Here is a 7,733-nt window from a genome sequence, read left to right as displayed (position 1 = left end):
TGGCAAGAAACAAGGCAAGCTGTGGTCCGGTATGTATAAGAAAGAATAAGACACTGTGCAATTCCCAGAGAACAGAGAGGCAAAAGAGTAAAAGAGCTAAATCTGAAAAACAGCCAATAACTCTAAACTTTATTCATTTTCCTTCCACACAAAGGGAAGACCAAGGATACTGGGAAGGCTGTCTGTTAGAACTGATTTCATGAGCCGGGCGATGGTGGCGCAAGCCTTTAATCCCAGCACTTGGGAGGCAGAGGCAGGCGGATCTCTGTGAGTTCAAGACCAGTCTGGTCTACAAGAGCTAGTTCCAGGACTGGCTCCAAAGCCACAAAGAAACCCTGTCTCGAAAAACCAAAAAAAAAAAAAAAAAAAGAAAAGAAGAACTGACTTCATGCAACTCCTAAATAGAGCGGTATGACAGTTTTTTCTATTTTTCTTTTGTATCCACAAAGTAAGCCCATCCATGGGCTATGGTTTAGGTTTCCTCCCTTGTCAGCTGGTCTTAGGGACCGCCCCTAGGGTTGTGGATATGACCACATCTGTATAACAGAAAGGGGTGATGGAAAACACTGAGCTACTTGCTCATGTAACTTATTGGGCCATCTGATCTCATTTTTGCCCAATCCTGGACAGCTTATAGTGGGCTATTGCTTTATCTGCCTAGTTTTATGACTTAAGAGATCTTATAAAACCCCAACTTGTTATTGGCAAGTGTGACCAGATGAATGTTGGGTGTCTCATTAGCCACATGTTTTATTTCAGATACATGATAATATCACTGTAACAGGCCCGTAGACTTTAGCACAGCTAACTCCATGGAGGAAGTGTCATTCAGTCTATAAAACTCAGCATGCTGATAGCTACACCAGCTGAAAAGACCTAATCCATCTAAGTCATAGTTCTGGGAAATTCTTTAAGTGCACTAACCTTGCTTTTTTGCTTCTGTGGTTCTACTTTTGGCTAACAGTTCTTGTCAACTGAAGTATGTCAACTCAAGATATCATTGTGTGCTTAAAAGCTCACCCTAAGAGAGACTTCATGTAAATAGAGGCTTTTTGTCCTGCCCAGTCCCTCAGCCGCTTCTAAAATAACCATTCAGAGACTTAAAATTACTTATAAATACTTGGCCAATGACTCAGTGCTGTAGGAATTCCTACAGCCAGTAGCCTTTAAGTTACCCACACACTTGGGCATGGCCTCTTATACTATATATGCCGATGTAAAGCACACATCCGGCCTCTTTTCTGGCTGTGGGATTCGGTTGCTGTTCTCCATTCGAGCAGAGGATTGTGATCTATGAGTCCCCCTAAATAAATAACCCTCTATTATACTCAATTCTGAGCTAGTGTGGGATTTCTTTATAGCGTCCTTCTTCAACTCAGGCTTGTTATTAACTAGCTCTTACACTTAAGTTAACCCATTTCTTATTAATCTATGTATCACCACATGGCCCATAGCTAATAAAGACTTTCTATTGTGTCTGAGCAGCTTTCTATGGCAGATACTCCACATTTCTGGAGGTCCCACTGAGATCCCCAGAGACTAGTCCTTGAGATGCTGGGGGTCTCAGAGTACAGGAAGAGTGTGGTGGTCAAGGGACTGCTAGGGGTTGTGCAACCTGAGATATTCTAGGCCCCTAAGACTAATGCTCCAGAGGATTCTGACACTGCCACTCCAAAAGGAAACAAATTAGAAGGTTGCCTGGTCTCTGGAGTAAGTCTGGTTAAAGCACCTTCTGTTTGGACACTTGGGAGAGGTAAGATGTGGCCACTGATCCAGTGACATCATTGGATTCCTCTTCTCTCTTTTTCAGAATAGGATTATTGCCTTCCAATTCCAAGGACTAAGAGACAAGTTTGAGGGTTTCTAGGTATAGCTACGTATTGCTGCCTCTGAATAGCAGTGTTTTTGGAAATACCAAAGCCTCTATACACCAACACAGGTGGTGGTAGTAGCAGGGGTTTGGGTTGGGTGAGGGAGTGACACTGAGTCCCCTAATTTAGAATCAAACTAAACAGAAGGCATTTGAGGCTTTAAAATCAACTTTGACATCTGCTCCAGCCCTAGCACTTCTGGATGTCTCAAAACCTTTTCATCTGTTTGTCCATGACAAAAGGGATTTGAACCCAAACTTTGGGGCCATGAAAGCACCCTGTGACATACCTGCCCAAAGGACTGGATCCTGTAGTCACAGGATGGCCTTCTTGTATAAGAGCTGTGGCAGTTACTGGCAGTCTAATGAAAAAAGCAAACAAATTAACTCTCAGTCAAGACCTACTGATAGCACCTTATGCTGGTGAGGCCCTCTTCTCAGGGACACCAGAAGCTGGCTGTCTAATGACTGTGTGGCCCAGCCCCAGGCCTTACTCCTGGACCACATGTGAGTCCAGTTTTAGAAGCCTACCACCATTAGTGGTGGTAGCCTCTAGCCTGATGATGACCTGCAGATGCTCCTCCATGACTGTCATGGGATGAAAGATGAAATCAGGCTGTGTGGGAGATGCAGTAGTCACTTTCACTGAAATGATTTGAGCCCAAGCCAACAGAACCAACCAATCTAACCCAGGCTTCCTTAGCCTCCTTATTTCCCAGGGAAAGGTGAGTGTGATATCTGCCCTTCCATAGCCTCACAATGCAGGACAATCAGACATGATAGGGAGTCAAGTCAAAGCAGGAACTCAGTTTATTACAGTGAGCGTCACGTTAAGTGACATGGTGTGAGGCAGGGGTACCTCCAGCCAATGAGAGACAACCAAGCCCTCCCTATGGCTGGAAGGGCGTCTACCTAGTTTTCGCTGTCTCATCCTCACTCAAACTCGAGCCAGGCTTTTCTCTGTCCTACAGGCCTTGAAGTACAGGTCCTGAGATAATTTTGGTTCAACAGCTCTCCATGGGGTAAACAAAACTCCACCGACATATACATGGACAGTTGCGATGCTTATACTACCAAATATGTTATGGTATGACCTATAAAATGAGAGGGCTTCTCACCACTGGAGATATAGCATTAAAAACAAAGAGAAAAATCTTGGTCCTCCTAGAGGCTATCTGGCTTCCTCTTTAAATTGCTATTCTCCATTTCTCTACTTGAGGACATCAAAAAGATGATTCCTTTGAGGCAAGAGGTAACTGGGACACTGAGCTGAATGCCCAACAAATGGCCCTAATGTCGGTGGGGCCTATTGATAGTCTAATGACATACACATGCCACTGACATACCTCCAGTCAATGTCTGAGACTCCCTGGAACAACCAAGAAGTTACCAAATTAAACAAAATAAACCACTCAAACCCACAGGGAAATAGTGTTCTTCCAGAGACAACTGGACGGACTCTGGTAACTGACCTTCACCAGGATACTCAACTGGGGCCCACAAAACATTCTGAGTTGCTCAGGCCAAGATATATTATACCTAGCCTGGACAGTCTGGTGAAAGATATCTCAGCCAGATGCCAGGTTTGTGCTCAAGTAAATCCAAAACAGAGAACCCTTACCCAGGAATGGGTCTAAATGAGAGGTCAGCACTCTGGCAAACTCTGAGAAAACTGACTTCACTGAGATCCTGCTGGCCAGGGGAGGATACTAGTACTTGTTAGTTTTATAGATACCTTTTCTGGGTAGGTAGAATGTTCCCCACCTAGACTGAAAATGCTTAAATGGCATCTTAAAAGCTCCTTCAGGAACTGGTCCCCGGATCTGGCCTCCCGCTAGCAATGGGGTCCGACAAGGGCCCCTCGTTCATAACCATTACTCTCAGTAGTGAAAGCTTTAGAAATAGACCAGAAACTTCAGTGTGCATATAGATCTCAGAATTATGGGCAGGTAAAACAAAACAAACAAACAGAAAAACTAACAAAATTCTCATTAGAGTCGAGTGAAGAGCAGACTCTTCCTTTGCTTTACTCCAGGCCCTCTGCATCCCATATAGGGGGAGGAATTCAACTCCTATTAGATTATGTTTCTGAGACCTGCTCTGCTTGCTTCCAAGGCTCAGAGACAAGCAGTTGGCAGACTCTCTAACCATTATTTTCTAAAGATATTCCAGGCCCTCCAGCCCTCCATAAAGGCTGTTCACTGGACCATCCGAGAAACCCAGCCCATTTCTAAGTACCTGTTTCCCTTTGTTTGATTTTGATGATACTGTCTAGGTCAAATGGGTAGCCAAAGGGGCACGGGAATCAGCTTGGGAAGGCCCCTAAAGATGATTCTTTCCAGTGAAAGCCTGGGGGGATCAGGAAAAGTTGATTCTTTTCACTGTCTGTGAAAGCCTGGGGGGATCAGGAAAAGGTGATTCTTTTCACTGTCTGTGAAAGCCTGGGGGATCAGGAAAAGTTGATTCTTTTCACTGTCTGTGAAAGCCTGGGGAATCAGGAAAAGGTGATTCTTTTCTCTGTCTGTGAAAGCCTGGGGGATCAGGAAAAGGTGATTCTTTTCACTGTCTGTGAAAGCCTGGGGGATCAGGAAAAGGTGATTCTTTTCACTGTCTGTGAAAGTAGGTGGCATCACATCATGGATGTACCTACCACAACCAGGTCAGAAGCCGTGAATGATGATGATGAGGAGGACAAACACAGTTCCTCCTTCCTCTCCTTCTCCTTCCCCTTCTTCCCCCTCCTCCTCCTCCTCCTCCTCCTCCTCCTCCTCCTCCTCCTCCTCCTCCTCCTTTTTCCCGTCTTCCCCATTATATAGGTATATCTAGGGCAGAATATCTTGCTGATGTCCAGATGAAGTAATCTGCAAGGCAGAATGGCAAGCATCAGAATAGGTCAAAGTGTTAAGGCCAAAGGATATTAGACAAGTTTAAGTCCCTTGTAAGTCCTCTAAGGTTAATTTGGGCTGCCCCCAGTCACAGTGAGTTTTGTCAGCCAATGGCTTGACAGTCTGGTTAGTTCCTAATGCTGTGTAGCACAGAGGCAAGCTGCTTAAGCAAAACCAGCCATCCTGGCCAATTTTTAATTCTATATCCCCAGGGTCCCTTCCTGTGCATACCATCTGATTCCACAGGTTTTCCCTGTTTTCCAAAGACTGAAATCTTTTTTTATAGAATTTCCAGATTTTTTAATTTTATGGTCATTGAATTACATATTTGTATTGTGCATTTCCTGGGAGGAGGCTTTCTCTCTTTCTATTCATCTGTGGGTTCTCAGGAAGCCACTGTTTTACAACCCCGATTTTCGCAATGGAAACTCCCTTGTTCCTGGCAACTAGGGGGCCAAGCCACAGTGTATGCATAGAGTTGTAAACTCTATTTTTATCTCAAAAGATAAACTCCAAAGATGTCCTTTTTCCCAGTATAAGCAAACATTTAAAGTGGGCATCAGTGAGGAAAGGTCAAGATGAATAGGGTGGCTGGTCTATAGTCACGCTAGCTATCACTTCCTCTGCATCTGTCTTTCTTAGTGCCTAGGTCCAGGGCTGAGGGTGGTGGGGGTTGGATCATAATCCTGTATTCACAGCAAACAGAAGACTCAGGAGGAGGTGGGAGGGCAGGGAGTGGAAGGCCCAGGGCCTGATGAAACTTTGATGAGTTTGGACAGTCCATTTTAATGAGTTTGAAGAAGACGTTTTGCCCTAGCTATACCTCTATACCTATATAAGGGTAAGAAGGGAGAAAAACTTTAACATGGATATCCTGGATTACGAAGAAGAAGAAAAGAAGAAGAAGAAGCAGCTTTTTAAAAAAACATTTATTTACTTTATTATGTATACAATATTCTGTCTGTGTGTATACCTGTAGGCCAGAAGAGGGCACCAGACCTCATTACAGATGGTTGTGAGCCACCATGTGGTTGCTAGGAATTGAACTCAGGACCTTTGGAAGAGCAGTAAGTGCTCTTAACCGCTGAGCCATCTCTCCAGCCCAAGAAGAAGTAGCTTTACCTGTCCTCCTCATTGTACCCCTGGCTGAGTGGGCAATAGCCTTTATCATGGAAGACAACAACTTTAAAAACTAAATAGGCAGGATGTCAGGACCTAAAGGTATTATGAGTTCCCATCTGAGTGAAAACAAGTTAGATTCTCTTGCAGCAGTGGTCTACAAAATTAGAGGGGTTTTAGACTTCTCATGAGATAAAAGGACTGTGTATGACTTTGGAAGAAACCTGTTGTTTCTACACTAATTGATCAGGAGTAATTAAAATGATCTTGCCATGGTTAAAGAAAAACTCAAAAAGAATAAGAAACAAAGACATATATCCGATACTTGGTACCAGTCTCTGTTCTTTTGCTACCCCTGCCTAACTGCTCTGTCATCAGCACAGACTGGGCCTTTTTCATTCTGATTTTATTAATGAGGGACCATTCATCTTAAACTATAGAGCAGGATGAATCCACGATTTGACTCATTCACAAAGATCAGACTTTAGTAGATCTTCAGACCCTAGCACAACTGACCCCGCGATGGAAGTATCACTCAGCCTATAAAACTCAGCATGTAGACAGCACCACAAGTCAAAATGAAAACGAAGCCCGAATCCATCAAAGTCCATGGTTCTGGAAATGGCTCTAAAATGTACGAGCCCTGCTGTTTGGCTTCTGTAGTTCCTGTTCTTGTTAACTGAAGTCTGTCAACCCAGGATATGGTTTTTGTGTTTAGAAGCTCAGCTTGAGAAAGGCTTGGGGCTACACTGGAATCCCAAAGTCTTCACAATCACCGAACAGACTTCCTCTTTCAGAAAGTACATAACTCTACCCTGAAAATAGTTTGGTCTTATTCTAGATTGCCCAGGGCCTGGGCTGTGACTTTCCTCTTAGGGCTTGCCATAACTTCTTTTTTATTTTTAAACATTTAAAATCTATTTATTTTGTGTATGAGTGTTTCACTTACATGTATGTTTGTGTCCACCATGTGTGTGTTTGGTGCCCACAAAGGCCAGATGAGGGCATTAGACTCCACCCCCTCAGAACTGGAGTTACAGGTAGTCCCCAACTGCCACACGTTGTTGGGATTCTAACCCAGGTCTTCTAGAAAAGCAGTCAGTGTTCTTCCTGTTGAGTTCTCCCTCTAGTCTCTTACCATAACATCTTAATTTCTTGTTTCTACCACCGGTCATGTACAACCTTTGAATGTACCTGGTATATGACTGCAAAGGCACTTTCTGTTTGAGGGTTTCACTTGTAGATGACAATCTTTCTTATTGGTTCAATACACCGTTCCTGATTGAATTGGAATTTACTGTATGGGGCACTGCTGTGGAATATCACTTTAACTATGCAAAGATTTGTTACATTTGTTTATGCTGCATTTGTTTAATGATGTAAAGATGTGCTGTTTTGCCTGCCTAAGGAAACTGAAAACGCGTAATAGCCAGTAGCCAGGCAATAGAGGGACAGGTGGGGCTATTGGGCAGAGGGAATAAGTAGGTGGAGGAATCTAGGCTAGGAAAGGAGAGAGAATAAGGAAGAAAGAGAGGAAGATGCCTGAGGCCAGGCAGTCAGGCAACCAACAGTCAGCCAGATGCGGAAGAAGCAGGAAAAGTAGGACGTACAGAATGAAGAGAAGGAAAAAAGTCCTGAGGCAAAATGTAGATGAGGAAAAACAGGTTAAATTAAACTGTAGGAGCTAGTGGGACAAGCCTCAGGTAAGGTCGAGCATTCACAACTAATAATAAGTCATCACGTCATGATCTGGGAGCTGGTGCGTGGCCCGGAAGAAAGTCGGATACAGGGAACTATACTTCCTTTTACATGTTTGGTAGGTTCTGTGTGCACTACATTGTTACTTTGAATGGAACGTT

Source organism: Microtus oregoni, unplaced genomic scaffold, assembly GCF_018167655.1.
Source record: "Microtus oregoni isolate MIOR12 unplaced genomic scaffold, Mior012 000018F_ref0000195, whole genome shotgun sequence".
NCBI classification, from domain to species: Eukaryota; Metazoa; Chordata; class Mammalia; order Rodentia; family Cricetidae; genus Microtus; species Microtus oregoni.
Note: the sequence above shows the minus strand (reverse complement) of the source record.